A 17613-nucleotide genomic window follows, 5' to 3' on the forward strand; every position below is an offset into this window, starting at 1 on the left:
AATTACATCCATTTGAGTTAGTCTTTACAAAGAAGACCCTAAGAGCTGTGCTAGAGAGTGAATTCTTGGGAGTTCTTAGCCCAAAAGGTAATAGGGTGAGTGGCAAAACGGGGAGCCAATATAGCTCTGACCTTTTCAGCAGCAGCTTTTTTTTTTTTTTAATGTGGAAAATTGAAACTGGAGATACAGCCATTCCTTTAAAGAATGGAGAGGGGTGAGGGTGATCACGCAATTACCAATTTAGGTAGGCCTCTTTAGCCAATCACTTAAGACTTTTGTTATAATCAGCTTTGCAAAATGTTCCCTGTCTTTAATGGTCATCTCAGGAGTTGATCTGTCTTTTCTTCTTTCTTCTGGAAAGAAAGCCTCCACTTCACCTAAAAATTTACTCAGCCTGTACTCCGTGTGGTTCCCATGAAGCAGTCCATCACCATGGCCTGCCCTCACCCCAAGTGTTGATGTATGCCCCAGGATTAACCAATCATACTATGTGATTCCTTTAGTCCCAGTGATTGGTCCTGGGATAAGCATGGGGCCCAAACCAGCCAATAAGAAGACTCCTCATAACTGTCCTATGAATTCTGACAAGAAGAAATCATTTTTCTCACAGGATGAGTTGGATTTATTTTTTTCTAGAGTTGCTGGCAGCCATCTTCCCATGTGAAATCAGAGAGAAGATCAACTCGGAATCAGGAAAAAACAGATGAAATCGGTGAGGCAGAAACAGTAGCTAGAGTGAGAGACAGGTTTGATCGCATTGTTTGAGCTCCTCATTTTAAGCACATGAAGCCACTAAGTTCTTTTCTTTCTAACGCTAATCTGTGCTGGGTTTTCTGTCACAGCCGAAATAATTTTGACCTGTACAGTGACTGCCCCCCAAACTGGATTAGTTTATCTTCTCTGAAATCGGCACTGGTTGCAACTGCTTCTTACTTGTCCATCTCCATGAGCAGACTCTGAACTCAGGGAAGTCTTCCAGGGCTGGAGAACCATTACTCTATGCCCAGTTCCTCAACCTATAAATGACAATGGGTTGGTGTATTAGTTTGTATTAGTTTATATTGCTGCTGTAACAAATTACCACAGACTTAGTGCTTACAACAAAACAAGTTCATTATCTTACAGTTCTGGAAGTCAGAAGTCCAAAAGAAGTCATGATGGGCAAAGGTCAGGCTGGTTCCTTTGGGGGATTCTGAGAGGAGATTCTGTTTCCTTGCCTTTTTCAGCTCTTAGGGCCACCTGCCTTCTTTGGCTCATGGCTGCTTCCACAAAGCACTCCAAAATTTTGCTCTTGTGGTTGTCACATCTCCTACTGCTAATACGGCTCTTCCTGTCTTCCTCTTCTAAGGATTCCTGTGATTTCCTTGGGCCCATCTGGGTAATCCAAGATAATCTTCTCATCTCACGATCTTCAGCTTAATCACATCTGCATTTACCACATCCCCTTCACCACTGGATGGTGACATATTCACAGGTTCCAGGGATTAGGAGGTGGACATCTTTGAGGGGCCATTATTAAGTCCAGCATAGTTTGTGTGCAAAAAGTGTTTACAGAAAGAAAGTTTGAGAGGCACTTGCAGTCTTTCCAAAGACGAATGTTGTAAGTGTCTTCAATTTCAAGGAAGGCAAAGGACAAAGAAGAATACAGTCACCAGGTCCCCCCTGGGGGCTTAAAGGTCCTCATTGTCATTTTGCCAATCTGCACTCCTATTAGGTTAAGCATTGCCTTTGTCCAACGTACATTATTTATAGTTCCCAACAGAAATATGAACTTCGAGGGGCGCCTGGGTGGCTCAGTCAGTTGAGCGTCCGGCTTCGGCTCAGGTCATGATCTCACAGTTTGTGGGTACGAGCCCCGCATCCCGCTCTGTGCTGACAGCTTAGAGCCTGGAGCCTGCTTCTGATTCTGTGTCTCCCTCTCTCTGCTCCTCCCCCGCTCATGCTCTGTCTCTCTCTCTCCTTCAAAAATAAATTAAAACATTAAAAAAGAAAGAAAGAAAGAAAGAAAGAAAGAAAGAAAGAAAGAAAGAAAGATGAACTTTGAGCATGTGACAAAAATATCGGGGGACTGAAAGGGCCTGCCCCTTAAATCATGTTCTTTACTTGAATCTAAGCATAGATCTGGGCTTGCCCCAGAGGAAGAGCATCACAGATTCTGCTTAGAAGTTGGAAAGATCCATGCTCTGGGAGACCCAAAGCAGCTGGTTTTTGAGATGTTGTGTGGGGCTCAAAAGATCGCTCTTGAATGTCTGACATAAGCTGCTGCTGATTCATCCATCAAATTTCATGACTTAAGAAGAAACACATTGTGATATATGTCAATCAGCTCAGCTCCCATTTCTTCCCCTAGCTGATCTCCAATTGTCTGTCAGGTTAAGAAAACCAAGATAGGATGCGCCAATTATTAATAATAATAGTGTTATCTAACATCTGTGTGACACGAACATCTATCTAACATGATGCTTCCTATGTGCCAAAGTATCGTTATGCACATAGTAGCTAGTGTCATGCTAGCAGCTGTAACAGATAAACTCCCACTTTTCAGTGGCTTAACATAATAAAAGCTTATTTCTGCTCACAAAATATACAGTCAGCAGTGGCAGGTAGAGAGTTTGGTTATGCTCCATGCACCCAAAGAGAGAAATAAACTGCTTCCATCTTGTGGATTCCCCATTCCCCAGAACCTCCGAGACCTCATGAACAGCTAGGAGTCAGAGAAAGACCAGGGAGGGTCATCGCTAGGGGGCTTTTATGGAACTGGCTCATGTCACTAACACTTACGTTCCACTGTATTCCAGCCATTTGACCTCACCCAACAGCAGGATAGGTTGGTAAGCGTAGACCGGCTTTGTGTCCAGGAAGATGGACAAGGTTTTAGCGAACACAGAGCCATCTCCACCATCACCCATTTCTCACGTGATTAGCTAATACTGCCGATGACTGTAGGAGGGGGACACCACTTCATTTCCATTGTACAACTGTACAGCTGAGTCTAAAGAAAGTCAGACACCTCTCCAAGTTCATGTACCCCAAACCGTGCCCAAAATGCAAGTTGCTGCCACTTAAATCTACTCTCTTAACCAGTGGTTCCCAAGCAGGGACAACTGTGCCTGCCCCACACCCCCCCCACCCCCCCACCCCCCCGCATGGATATTTGGGAATGTCTCTAGACAATTTGGTTGTCACAGCTTGGCAGGAAGGTGGCAAGCTAGCCTTGGCTGCTACTAGCCAAGGATGCTACTACACATCCTACAATGCACAGGAAAGCCCCCATAACAAAAGCCATCTAGCCCATATGCCAACAATGCCCCAATGGACAAACTCTGCTCTTAACATTATACATTTCTACCATTCTAAGGATAAGGGGACCATCTCCAGAGGTTATTCCGTGGAAAATGCTCCGAAGACTGACATGAAACAGTGAAATTTAAGTAACACAGGGCTTTTTTCCTTTAATACAACAGGCAAAATGCCAAATTATTTAACTCATGATGGAAGTTATTGCTCCAATGAGACTACATGATGGAGCTAGAATGGCTCTTCACAATTCTGAACCTATTTGTGACAACACGGGCAAAAAATGAGATGCTTCTTACATTAAGAAAAGTGTTTTTCTCTGCCAAGCCCCAAAGCTTTCCCTCCAAATATAGGGGAAAGACAGAGGGTCACCGCACCCAAGTGAAATTTTCCATAGCTTTGGATCAGGAAACCTGGCTTAAACCTTGGCTCCCCGTTTCCTGGCTGTGTGACCTTGGGAAAATCAGAGTCATTTTTCCCACCTGTGAAATGGGAATAATAACTATATCCTTCACAGAGTAGTGACAATTAAATGAGAGAACCATGTGACGTGATTAGCTCAGAGCCTGGAACACAGTTAGCCTTGAATGCCAGCCATCAGCGACATCATCGTTATCACTAGGAGCACTGCAGGGAGGGGGAATGGTAGTAACAGGCTAAGCTCTGGAGGCAGAATATTCCCATGAAAAGACCTAACCCTGGCTCTAAGCACCCATGACAGAGCTTCAGCTTTGCTCCTTGCTATTGCTGTGAGTCTAACCGCAGCAACTAAGATCTGAGCCTCAATTTATCCAACACTGAAATAAAGCTAAAAGGCTGTGCTGACACCCTCTCTCAAGGTAGCCACGAGGAAGCGAAGTGTGGCAGGGCGACAGAGAGCATATAGGCTCCAGGGCCAGACTGCCAAGGTTCAAACACAGACCATGCCAGTCACTGCCCAAATAGCCCTGGGTAAGTGACCCAGCTGGTCTGTGTTTCAAGTCCTCCCCCACCCTCTGTCAGATGGGAATAATAATAGTGACCACTAGGATATGAGAAACACAAGCGATCCTTGCGTGCTTTGTTTATAGCTGTACCCCCAGCATCCAGAACTGGGTCTGCTACGTCATGAGCATTCTATAAGGGTCTGTTGAATGAATGAGCAATGGTCCCTGTCCACAGTTTTGCAGTGTGGTTTAAATGAAATTATACCTGTGAAGGCCACAGAATGGTGTCGGTCCATGGTATTCATATAAGAAACGCACCGTCAACAAGCATTGTCCCAATAATCTAAACTAAGTCTAAATACACAGCAACAGCCTCAGGTTTGGTTCACCACCTGAACAGCCATGGGTGTAGAGCCAAGGCAATCATGAGGAGCACTTTTTCCTCCATAGCGTGCTTTGTACTCTGTTTGCTGCTGGCCAGGCATTACACGAACTTGCTGTTCCCGCCATGCTTCCATCGCTAGATTTCTTCTCCCAGCTAGGTGTGCACACGAGAGCCCTTGTTTGTTGGGCATCCACGGTGTTCATGAGTGACTTTCTGTAATGCAGTGTGTCTGTCCCTCCAGGAGTTTCTGCAGCTTTGTCTCGCCAGGATGAGCCCATCTTGGGGAAGATTTCAACATGGAGACTGCCCATGAGAAGCCTTGTGTCCCGCTGGAATTTTAATTGCATGAGGCTTTGTAGCTGACCCTCCATACTGTGATTGGGAGATGACCACTCAACTTCCATTCTACCCTCTCTCTAGTGGCTACAGACGCTGTAAAGCTGAATACTCTATTTCTCAGACTCCCGGCGTTTGAGATTGCTGTAGATTTGGCCGCTCTCAGATGCACAAGGTTTGGAAGATGGCAATGAGGCAGAGGCCACGTTTCTGCTGCTTCTTCTAGCTGAAGTTACCATAGCAATATCTGATTTTTCTGTGGTAGGGTTAGCAGAACTCAGGGAAGGGGCTCACTAGCTTTGTGGGTATCAAGAACCAGGATGCAGGGCACTGTTTGGCTGCGTGGATCCAGAAGTGGCACATCTCCAGAGCCAATGGCCAGTGGTGATGATGGCAGCTTCCTGATCCCTGGATCACACAAAGGTGGTGTGACAAGGACCCGGCACTAACTAGTGCAGCTTCTCAACTCTCTACTTCCTGGGCATAACAGGGGCCATCCCCCATGTGGCTGAATTCTGTCTTATACTCTCCAGTCTTTCTGGAGCCTGAGCCTAGCTCCTCCAACCATTTTCTAAGTACTGAATATTCTGAAAATTGCTTTTTGCTTAGGACAGCAATTTGTGTGTCCTACCACTAAGTCATGACTAACTGACCTTCTTCTTTGGCTATCTGCCCCAAATTTTCAGTTGAAGCCCCATCCTGTCCCACCTCCGTCCTCCTAGGCCCTTGTGGGTGGAATATACAGCCCAGGCCTAAGCCAATGAAAGGCATATAGTCTATGCTTTAGGGGTGCGTATGTGACTCAAGTCCCCCCCCGGTCAGAGTGAATCTCAGGGAAGTTTTCTGGGAGTGCTAAGAATAAAGACTCTAACGCTTTTCCATCAGATTTGAGGCTAGTGGGATATGACTGAGAACTGGAAGCAGGCACCTTGCATCCACGATGGAGAAGAAATCCATACGAGGATAAGTCCTCCAAAGAGAAAGTCAAGGCAAGAAAAGGACAGTAAGAAATCCTACCTGGTGGCTTGAGCTCTTGTATCCAGCTGCACCCAAAGTAAAATTAACCCTTAGATGGTTGAGGTATACAAGGCAAGAGATTCATTTCTTTCTTTCTTTTCTTTCTGTCAGTTTAGGTTGCGTTATCAAACATTTGTAATCAAAAAGTCCTGATCGTCATACTGCCCATATGATAGTTTATGTCGCAGGCCGGTCTTTGCTTCTAGAAGTCAAGATGAGCACAAATGTTTCCTGGGAAAGAACCAATTACGTGCAGAGAATGTGCAGAACCCACAGCCAGAGGCTACCACTCTGCTCTTCTCTCTACTCCTGAGCTGTTCAGGGCCCCTTTCCTCCTAATGCCAGTGAGCGTGTCTGAGGATGATTCCCCAGAAACCACCAGTCCAGAAAGTTGTCATCTGTATAACTCACCCCACTAGCTTGGGCTTTTGAGAAAAAAGGAGAGTTTGTTTGTTTGTCACTTATTATAATTGATTTGTTTCTCCCTAACTGTGCACTCAATCTCGATTCCCTTGGCTGTAGACAGCAAATCTGGGGCCGAGAGCTCTAGAAAGTCTATTATTATCTGCACATCATTTGTCATGTGAAGGAGCATGGATTTTGGTGGCCACAGAGATGATGAATGGTTTGGGAAGAGTGAGTGCAGGAACTGAGGTACTTCTGCCTGGAGAGGAGAAGTGTGAAGGGGTCGTCAAGGGGCAAAGAAGGAATATAAAAGAATATACAGAACTCAGTGGACCTTCCACAATGCTGGACAGAGGGTCTCACTGGCGAAATTCATAACCACTCAGATGGCATTTTCGTAGCGACCGCTTTTTCTAGGCAGAGTTGGGTCTCAGACAGAAGATGACTCTTTCTTTGTACACGGCTAGATGAAAACAAAACTGTGGAAGAGATCACAGTAGGCCTTGATGTGGCCTCCTACTTCCCGCAGACACCAAAGAGTCTTCTATTCCAACTATCCTTATGCTCTCTGCCACCTTCTCTTTAAAGGCAGATTCTGGGTTCTAGGTCTCAACTGTTCCTGCATCAGACCAATCCATCTCTGCTTCTAGTGATGTTCATACAAGAAAGCGATGTGGTATACACAAACGCATCAACCTTTGCCAATGCGCTTTACACGTGGCCTCTTGTCCTCTGCATGCCAGACTCCAAAGACCACCCAAGAGGGGGTTTTCAGGCTCTATGGCAGGTCAACACAGGAGAGACTTGAGGTGAATTCGCAAATTACATCACCGCTCTGCCACTGGCTTCTAGTGGCTCCTCCAAGATAGCTAAAATGAAAGAAGCACTTCTGAAACAACCTCCACTGAAGCCTTATATTTATCTAGCAATGGATAATCTCCTCAAACTCATTTCCTTTGATCTTCTCACATGACCAGAAAGTCTGGAAGCCAAGTAGTTATAAAAGTTCTGCTCGGCAGACGTCCAGGGACAGAGACGTCCAGTGACTTGCTCAAGGTCAAATCTCAAGGTCAAATAGCTATTGTGAGGTTGAGCCAGAACTCAAACTCAGATTGTCCAATATTTAACCTAATACACACTTCATTGTTGTCCGCAATACAAGATAAGCTCAATCCTTTACAAGATATATTGGCATCTGACAATTTATCCACCATAATTTGTGTTGGTGGCATCGATTTATGACTCTCTTGTTTTGAAGCACCTAAGAAAAACTTAGCAATTTAACATGTCAGAGACTATCAGAAAATTCGGTCTTCTTGTCATATCATCACCAAGAATTCAGGAATAAGCTGGGGAGAAAAGAGCCATCTCAAGCTTGAGATCACCCACCATAACTTCTTGAGCTGAAACAGCCAGATGCTCTTGTAGCATCTCTGGAAGACAGCAGTGACTATCCCTTACTTTAATGGCATGATAGCTGAAGTAAAGACGTCCTGGAATCTGAAGTCACTGTAATGTACATGCCATCCTCCTAATTAGGGAAATGAGGGGAAACTGTAAATGGTGATGCTTTCATAAAAGCCACCGAGACCAGCCACAGCGAGAAGTGTCGGAGCTAAGGACAGAGAGGCTGTGATTAGCAGATAAGAAACAAAACTGGCAAACGTGGACAGCACTGTGTAGTTTCACCCACTGCAATATCCTTCACCCTCACTGTGGCTTGCATCACCCAGAGAAGACTTCAGATAAGCTGGATTTATTTAAAACGCACAGAGACATCCAATAGATGTGCTAAATGAGCAGGCTCGACACCACTTTTACTTTCCGTCCTCACTTGCTTTCAAAATCAAGATTGAGGGATTGACTGTTAGGTATTCTTCCCCGCAGGACGGAGTGGAATATTACGAAATGCATTTGCAAGCGGGCTAAATCATGATTGACAAAACAAAATTTGTTAATACAATGGTTTGAGGCACTTGACAGAAATTTTTGTCAACAGTATATAGATTAAGGGATTCAAAAAAAATGAAATTTGCAGATGAAATGGCTTTGATGTTTCTCATGAAAAGCATTTTGTTGACAGACTGGATCAGAGTGGAAAAAACGTGCATTTTCTCAATGCATGGGCTTTAAGTCTTTGACAAAACATGTATTAGTCCTGCCGTTTTTGCTCGTTTGTCATATACTCCACCGGCCTTGCCTTTAGCCATACGAGGGGTTCAGGCATGCGCAGAAACAGTGGAAAACTACCTAAAGAAAGTGTCACATTGGTCCTATGCAGGCACAAAGCATGTCATTTTTCGGGGTCTTATTGACTAGTTCCCAAACTCATTATCTCTTATTCTATTAATTCTTCTAGGAGTAAGATTCTTTCCCATATAGAATCAGTTAAGCCAGTATCAGTCTGGTGGCAGTCAAGACAGTTTGGGTTATAAGCAGCAGCAATCGAGAGGCTTAAAAATCAAAGGTTCTCAACGTACCGTCCCCGGACCGGCAGCAGCAGCATCTCCTGAACAGTTATTTGAAATGCAAGTTTTTGGTCCCCACCCTAGACCTACTTGCAGATGGGCCACAGCAATCTGTATTTTAATAAGCCCCTCAGGTGATTCAATAGACACCAAAGTCTGAGAACCATGGATCTGAGCAAGAGTCAAAAAGAAACAGATTGGTTCATATAACTCAAAAGTTTAGGGATATAAGAAGTCTCAAATGTGGTTGTACTCGGGAGCTCAAACAATGTCATTAGGACCCAAGTCTCAATTTTTCTTCTCTCCTCTAGAGTGGCTACACTCTTAGATAACCCCTCCCTTCGTGGTGGCAGGATGTCAGCAGCTCCAGGCTTATGTCCCAGCTTTTTTGACGAATGCACAAGAGAAAGGAATGCTTTTCCCCTGACAGCTTCAACAAAAGTCCCAGGATGGACTTCTTGTCCTAACTGCCCTCATTGGTTCCGCCTGGGTCTTGTGCCCTTCCCTGAATTTACCACAGTAGCCTGAGGATGTCAAACACTGAGTGGCCAGTCATAGTTTACAGGCACAGTGGTTTGAACTCTAAAGCCATGAATAAAGAGAGTAAGGAAGGATTGTTTCCCACAGAAAATCCAGTGTTGATACAGTAAGACAGGGGAGCGGACACCAGCCAGGCAAAACCAAAATATCCACGAGAGGTGCATAGTCCTTGGTCTTCCAACAAATTCCAGATTAAGGTAAGGGCAGCTTCCCTAAATCCATACATCTTGCATTAGCATTACTCTAGATACTGAAGGTGGAACTCAACCCTTTTAAAATCCTACCCTCTTCCTAGAACCCTTTCCGGCCTTTCTGGCTTCTGAGTTAATGCCAAAAGTGGCGGGTTAGTTCTTATTAAATGTCATCCAAAAACTGCTAGCAAAGAACCAGGGAGAAAGGATTACTTAGCAAGGCCTACATGTCCCTAAATAAAGTTGCTAAAGATTGAAGATGGGGGGAGTCTAGAAAGGATTCCTTAAGCAGCATCAGACGCAGCTGCGCACACACATGGGGCACAAGTGGCCATCTACGGCTCTATTGCCATGTAGTATGACTGCCTCCCTCAATGGAGCCTTTTGTTTCCTTGTAGTTCACAGAGGCATTTATTTAGCAAAGGAATAAAGAACTCATGCCCACGGTTTGGCTTTCATCATCAGACCAAGACTGAGACTTTGAGCTGTCATGGTTGTACCATCTCAGCAGTCCAAATGCAGTGTTTTACAAAAGACAGAAAGAAAACCTCACCCATTCCTCCCTCTCCTCTCTGATGTACCATCACGTCTCTCCAGAACAGGGAAAGACTTTCCTCCTTTGGAACAAATGTATATGAAAATCACTCAGTGAGTAAGCTCACTCCGACTTGAGAATTACTACCAAGAACAAACATCTTTTGTCAAATGCCTCTTGTAACACTGGTCGTAGTCTAACTGGCTGTTTGTGTCCTGCCCTCTGTGCTTCCATCTCCCCAAGTGCAGGGGTCAGGTTTAATTCGTCCGTGTACCTCAAGCTATGGACCAGAAATCTGGCACACCCTTGGTGTTCTATATATATGTGAGATGCACTGAATTAAATGGAGTGTCCTGATTCCCAAGTTTCCTTTCTACTATTAAGTAGCCCCACTGCAGCAAACATGTGGATGTTTTCTAGGCCAGAATATCTGTTCCCTCATCACTGGGCAGGCTATTGACGGGATGGGCAGTTTTAAGGACTCCCTAAATCCACTTTTCTTCCTTCTGCGATCTAGTTACTCATAAGAATGACCTTGAGACATTCTTTACACCCAACTCCCTCATCTGACCACTAGAGGGAAGCAGAGAACACAATGATGGCACAATGGCCATTTTGTCCAGTCTTTGTCTTCAGCTCTCCAAGTCCCTCAATTTTCCCAGCTTTCATCCTTTTGTTAACTTTAGCTTTATGGGTGCAAGTTTCAGGATGGGACAGCCTGGTTTGTTTTAAAGCAAGGAAAACCATTCTTTCTTTTAATGGGATTCCTTGGAAAAATAATCTTGTTGGCAAGCCAAATTACTCCAAGTTTACAAATGCAGCTTTTTCTTTTTTAAAATATGGCCTCTCCTTTCAAAACAAAACAAAACAAACAAACAACAACAACAACAAAAACCTAAAATCTTATCTACCTACATTAGGCTACAGCCTTCCCTTCTAAACACCTTTTCTGTAAGATCTTTAACTGAGCCGTTCTATCACTCCCTCTGGCCTCTGTTCTCCTGATCCAAAATCCAGTCTGGGAAAAAGCTCTCATTGGAAGGATAATTAAAGTAGATGAACCAGTCCTTCGGTCTCAGTTAATCCCAGTAAGCCTAATTCAGCTTCTATAGATGGAGGGATAAGTATGTTCTTCCATCAGAGTCCTTCATAGCTGGACTGAAGGCTACACCAATAAATCATTCCCCAGATAAACACAAGGTCATGGAGACCAAGTTTCTACATAAGTAAGATTTAATTTGGTCTAGGTATGATCCAATTGCACAGGTCAAGGAATCACTGCCCCCGCTCCTCCAAAATAAATAAATAAATAAAAGCTACTTAGAGCTAAATTTCAGGAAGAATCAACATCTTGAATCCTTGCAAAATTTCTCTCAAGTCCTAGGAAAGTGCTCTTAATTTCACATGCAAACTGGAAGATCCTTTTAAAATAACAATTTAATAATAACTATTAAAATGAACTTCTAGAAATCCACCCTACATGAACACACACACACACACACACACACATTCATACAAGGATATTCATGGTAGCATTATTTATATTATAGCAGATAACTGGAAACAATCTAAATGTCTACCAACAATGGATTATTTAGATATATTTTAGTACATCCATAGTATGAAATATCATATAGCTTAAGAAAAAAAAGAATGAGGTAGGCCCATATTTAATAACAGAAAGAATGGCTGAGGAATATTAATAACAATGTCCCTCCAAAAGTAAAAATATATGGTTTATATATGTTTATATATGCAAATATGTATGCATACACATATACATACATTCATGCGTGTGTGTGTGTATGAATGCAAAATTCAGAAATGTATTTACAAGGTCTGGAAGGATGTACAACTGATTTGAGGGAGCGATGTAGATCTGAGGGGGGTGAGAAAATGGAAATTTCACCATATTCTTCTGTTATCACTTGTGTAATTACTTTTTTAACATGTATAAAAAGTTACTTACGCTCTTAGGCCCAAATTAGCCAATGTCTTGCCTGGCCACTTGTGTTTCTTTGTTAACTAAAACTGTATTTCAGGCACTATTTAGTACTTGGTCTTCCTATCCCAAGAACAACACAGTTCTAAGCTTTCACTCTTCACAGATTTTCAGACACTAATTCAACTCTGCTAGCATGAACAAATAGAGCATATAAGAAAATGGAATATGCATTGTTCTCAAACTGGAGGAGAACAAATGTCCTCTTACTATTAGCTTTGCCCAAAGACATACATTGAAAAAGACAGCATGGAAGCTAGAAAGAGCCTTAGAGTTTTGCACAATGCCCCTTCATTCGCAAATGAACAAAGGGAGGCCCAGTGAAGTTATGGGACATCCCCAGACCAGAAAAGTGCAGTTCAGTTCTCTGGGTTCTCTGGCCATCTCATGAAATGACCATGTTACTTATCATCTAAAAACAAGGATACTTTCGAGGGTGAAAGGTGACACTATAATTACTCTGGGACAACAGTTGTAAATCAGGACTGTCCTGGGCCAAGTGGACCCATAGTCAATCCTCCCTCAACCACACTAAATTTCAAAGAAGCGCATCTATGAAGTTTGCATTCCCCACCACCACCATCTCCCGATGCAAGACCATGATGAGGACATTCCCTTCCCCTAACCCCTTCCCCTCACAGAAGTGACCTAAAGTCCAGTGGTTCCTTGTTATTCTAGTCGAGTATTCGTTAACAATCGTCTTTCTGGCTTCTTGGGAGAAAGAAACTACCTAGCAAATAATTTAGTCAGTCCTGGGAAAAATAAAACCAAAATAGGACTATTGTTCCTCTCCAGTGTTCTCTCAATTACTCTCAGAGCCCTTGCAAGAGGCATCCAGTTCTGGCTTTCTAGCCTCTCCTGATAGGACTGCCAGACTTAGTGGGTGAAAACAGAGAACACCCAGTTAAAGTGGACTTTCACATAAGGCATGCCATATTTGGGATGCACTTATACTAAAAAATTATTGCATGTTTATCTGAAAGAGAACTCTAACTCTGTGTCCTTTATTTTATCTAACAACTCTGTGACCGACGTCACTCTACCTCACTTTTCTAAGGATCCAAAACATGCCAAAGAGTAGTTGGGCTTTTAGAAATACTGATGGGTACTGGAGGGAGAGATGCCATGATGAAGCATATAGAATAACTATATGAAATGTTTCTTCATACCTACCTTGTGGGAGGTAACTTGAGCCGGTGATCAAACCAAATTTCTCTTCATCCTCTCAATGCTCAGTAGGAAATAGAGGATTTTGCTGGTCAGTCTGTCAGCTAAGGAGGGCATCCTTACAAGTCCTTCACCAGATGACATTTCCACCTCCACCCCTGCCACTGCCCTCTTCCTCCCGAGAGCGCCGCCAGGGCCTCCACGGCTCCCTGGACCATACCACCACCTGTGGCTTTGTTTAGACGCCCTTCCCAGTGCCTTCCTCATCTCGGCTCGACAAAAGCCTACTGATCTTTTAAGTCAGCTGGAAGCACCTCATCTTACACAGCCTCTCTCTATCCCTCTCACTCACCTATTGTCTTCACATCACTGTTACTACCGAATACTGCATATTGGTTTCACTTCTTTGCTTATTTTCTGTCTTCCCCCACCTAAAACAGGAGCTCCCTAAGGTCAAGGAATCTGTTGGCCTTGGTCACCACCATATCTCCAGGACCTAAGAAGAGTGTCCAGTGCCTACACACAACTAAGAATGAAGAGGTAGGAAGTCACCTCCACTGGGAGGCTTGTTCCTGCCACACGCGAAAAATCAATGACTTTCTCCTTTGCAATTCCATAGACCACTGGTCCTCTTCATCTAAGCTTCCATTCAAAAAATAGCTATTGAGGGGCACCTGGGTGGCTCAGTCGGTTAAGCGTCCGACTTTGGCTCGGGTCATGATCTCGCGGCTCGTGAGTTCGAGCCCCACGTCGGGCTCTGTGCTGACAGCTCGGAGCCCGGAGCCTGCTTCGGATTCTGTGTCGCCCTCTCTCTCTGCTCCTCCCCTGCTTGTGCCCTGTCTCTCTCTCAAAATTAAATGAACACTTAAAAAAAAATAGCTACTGAGTACCAACCATATGCAAAGAACTGAGCACATTACGTAACATAGTTATATACTTTTCTATCTCCACTTTATAATGAATGAAATACTTGAGGGTAAAAAATGACTTATTCATCTATTTAATGGCCGTAACAATTAGGACAGTGTTAGAGGTGCTTATTAAAAAGGTTCATTTAAATGACTAGACATTTGGGGACATTGTAGTAAAGGAGACATAATTCCTTCCCTTATTTAGAATTGAGATAGCAAGTTTAAAAATTGCTCTTATAATAGAATTTTTTAATTTAAATGTCTATTTTGGGTAAGTAGGAAGATAAAGGTGCAGTTTCCTACTTTGCAGATCAAAGTACACATGGGTGGAACCTTTCCAGAGGCTCTTGTAGAGGGAGTCTGACAGCACAGAGCCCTCTGCCTTCCAATTCCTCCCCTAGGAAACTGTCTGAGAGGAGGAAAGAGTGTAAGACAAGGTTCCTGTCATCAATGTTTAAAACAATTTGCAGGTAGAAAAAACATGATCAGGGGAGCCTGAGTGGCTCAGTTGGTTGAGCATCTGACTTCGGCTCAGGTCATGATCTCGCAGTGTGTGAGTTCAAGCCCCGCGTCGGGCTCTGTGCTGACAGCTCAGAGCCTGGAGCCTGATTCGGATTCTGTGTCTCCCTCTCTCTCTGCCCCTCCCCCACTCATGCCCTGTCTCTCTCTCTCAAAAATAAACATTTAAAAAAAAAAAACATGATCAAGCATTCAATATGAAGTTATAGAGCCATGAAAAACCATTTGTTAGGATATTTAAGAAGGTCAAAAGATTTCTGAGATCTAATATTAATTGAGCGGAGTGTTAAAAGTGGTATTCCCACTATGACTTTGGTAAAGAAGAGGAACATACACACAGACACACACTTACACATGTGAGTGCACACATGCACAAAGCAATGAGTGGAATATACAGCTAAAATGTTACTAGTAGTTACATCTGAATATAGGATTATAGGTGCTTTTAATTCTCTTCGGCTTTTCCTTTTTGAGTGTTTCAAAGCTTTCACAATAAAGGTATTGCATTCAACACATGTGAACCCTAATGTAAACTGTGGACTCTGGATGATAATGATGTGTTGTGTTGGTATAAATGGTACCTCTGGGGCGCCTGGGTGGCTCAGTTGGTTAAGCGTCTGACTTCGGCTCAGGTCATGATCTCGTAGTTCGTGGGTTCGAGCCCCACGCCAGGCTCTGTACTAACAGCTCGGATTCTGGATTCTGCTTCTGATTCTGTGTCTCCCTGTCTCTCTGCCTCTCCCCTGTTCACGCTCTGTCTCCCTTTCTCTCAAAAATAAATAAGCATTAAAAAATATTTTTAAATTTTTTTTTTACAAATGGTGCCAGGATTATTTCTAATGGAGGAGGCTGTGCTTTGTTGGGAGAATGGAGCTGGAGTTATGTGGGAATTCTCTGTACTTTCTGCTCATTTTTGCTATGAACTTAAAACTGCTCTAAAAAAACTCAAGTCTATAGTTTAAAATGTATTACCTTGATAACAAGAAAAAAATATAACCAAAAGGAAAAAAACCTGTCTTGAGAATTAGAGAACGAGGAAAACTAGAATGAGTTACGTTGACATTACATGACATCACATGACATTAGAAAGACATCAGCCAAGCTGAGAGGAAGTAACCTAACTCCCAGGGCTTTGAAATCCTAGGTGGATCTGCCTGCTTGATCTCCTACCCCAAAAGGAAAGCGGCCTCGCGTGTTCCTGAAAGAAGGGGAAGACCTTGGAGCACGTTCCGTTGCTGCACATGAACCTGCACACATAAAGGCATGTTCTCTTTCCCCCCCCTCACACACATTACTCACATTCATAAAGGAAAAGCTATCCTTTCTCCAGATTCCCTATTAGGAAATTCAACTCATGGAATAATCCTGTGCCTCCCAGAAGCCTGATCAGAAAAGTACTCTAGGGAATGTCAGGCTCCATTTTTTATGAGTCCATATGACACATCTATTAAGCATTGAGTTGTTTTTTGTGTGGTTTTTTTGGGGGGGGGTTTGTTTTGTTTAGAGATTTGGGGAGGGTGGTTGTTTTGACTGAATGTGGAAATTATTTTACCTCTGAGAATTTGTTCCCTTGAGAATAACTGAGAAAGTTTTAGTTTCTGATTAAAACAAAGTAGTGATGATCGATTCTGAGAGTCCCAGGATAAAGTAGAAGATTTACAAACAACCATCAGCTTTAACTCTTTTAAAAATGCCTTTCTCAGGCTTGCTGAGTGGTTCAGTCGGTTGAGTGTCCAGCTTCAGCTCAGCTCATGATCTCGTGGTTCTTGGGTTTGAGCCCCACATCAGGCTCTGTGTTGAAAGCTCGGAGCCTGGAGTCTGCTTTGGATTCTGTGTCTCCCTCTCTCTCTCTCTGTCCCTCCGTTTGTGCTCTTCTGTCTCTCCCTCTCTCTTTCAAAAATAAACACTAAAAAAAAAAAAAAAAAAACCTAAAAATCCCTTTCCATCCTATTTATGTCTGTGATCTTCTTGCTCCAAACCACGGGCACTGCAAAATATTAGCACCCTCCTAACTCGGGCACTCACACTGTCATGAGGAAACGCGCAGAAACATCATTAAAAGGCGCTTGGTTACAAAAGGACGTACTGCAAGGCCTGGTAATTCTGGGAAGCAGAGAAGACACATCTCAGCAGCATTCGCAGGAGGATGAAAGAAAATGAGGCCTTGGGGCAGTACAAAAGAGGCACACTAGGCGCACCTGTTGAGTGGTAGTTGTAGACAAAATGGTTATTGATTGTTATATTGTCAACCTCATAAATGGTGATGAAGTCAGCATGAAAGGGACCGAGGATATTTGTGCTGGGTCACTGGCCAGCTGTGTGTCCATGTATGCCTCCTCCGTTCTTCGTGGCTCTGTTTACTGTCTATAAAATCAGGGTGTTGCACTAGAGGCAATCTGTTCCCAAGTCCAACTGAGCATCAGGTTTCTAAAAATACAGATTACAGGACCAGACCCCAGCCCTTCTAAATAAGAATTTCTGGGGGTTGGAGTTGTTTTTAAAGAGCCCCGGGTGTTTTGACTTGAACACAGTCAGTCAACCAAAAAGAGTTTGGGCACTGCTGGTTTATATGTAATCACTGGCCTTTTCCACTTCTAACATCTCCTAATTCAAAAGAATCAAAGGGATGCCCAAAGGACCACTGTGTGTAAAGATGTGATCATCCAAACCTTTATGGATTTTAAGTGAGGAAATACTGAATATGGCCTGAGGTGATAGACAAGGGAGATATACTAAGTGCACCATTACAAAGCTTAGATCTAGGGTTCACAGAAAATAAATCTGTAGGAGTATAGCTAGACTAGAATGTCACCCTTTCTGTAATATTTACAACACACTGAAGTCTTTCAGTTGGTAAAAAAAAAAAATACCTCCTTGCACTGGAACTTTGTTTTGTGCATTTAAAAATACAATC

The 17613-nt window shown here is 43.4% G+C and overlaps 1 non-coding gene across 1 annotated transcript; it reads left to right on the forward strand.

The window, feature by feature from the left end:
- The first annotated feature begins 15289 nt into the window (after positions 1 to 15289).
- On the forward strand, positions 15290 to 15374 carry TRNAR-UCG. Its single transcript has one exon. It is a non-coding gene; the product is annotated as a tRNA-Arg (tRNA).
- The last annotated feature ends 2239 nt before the right edge of the window (positions 15375 to 17613 follow it).

Source organism: Prionailurus bengalensis, chromosome E2, assembly GCF_016509475.1.
Source record: "Prionailurus bengalensis isolate Pbe53 chromosome E2, Fcat_Pben_1.1_paternal_pri, whole genome shotgun sequence".
Classification (NCBI taxonomy): domain Eukaryota; kingdom Metazoa; phylum Chordata; class Mammalia; order Carnivora; family Felidae; genus Prionailurus; species Prionailurus bengalensis.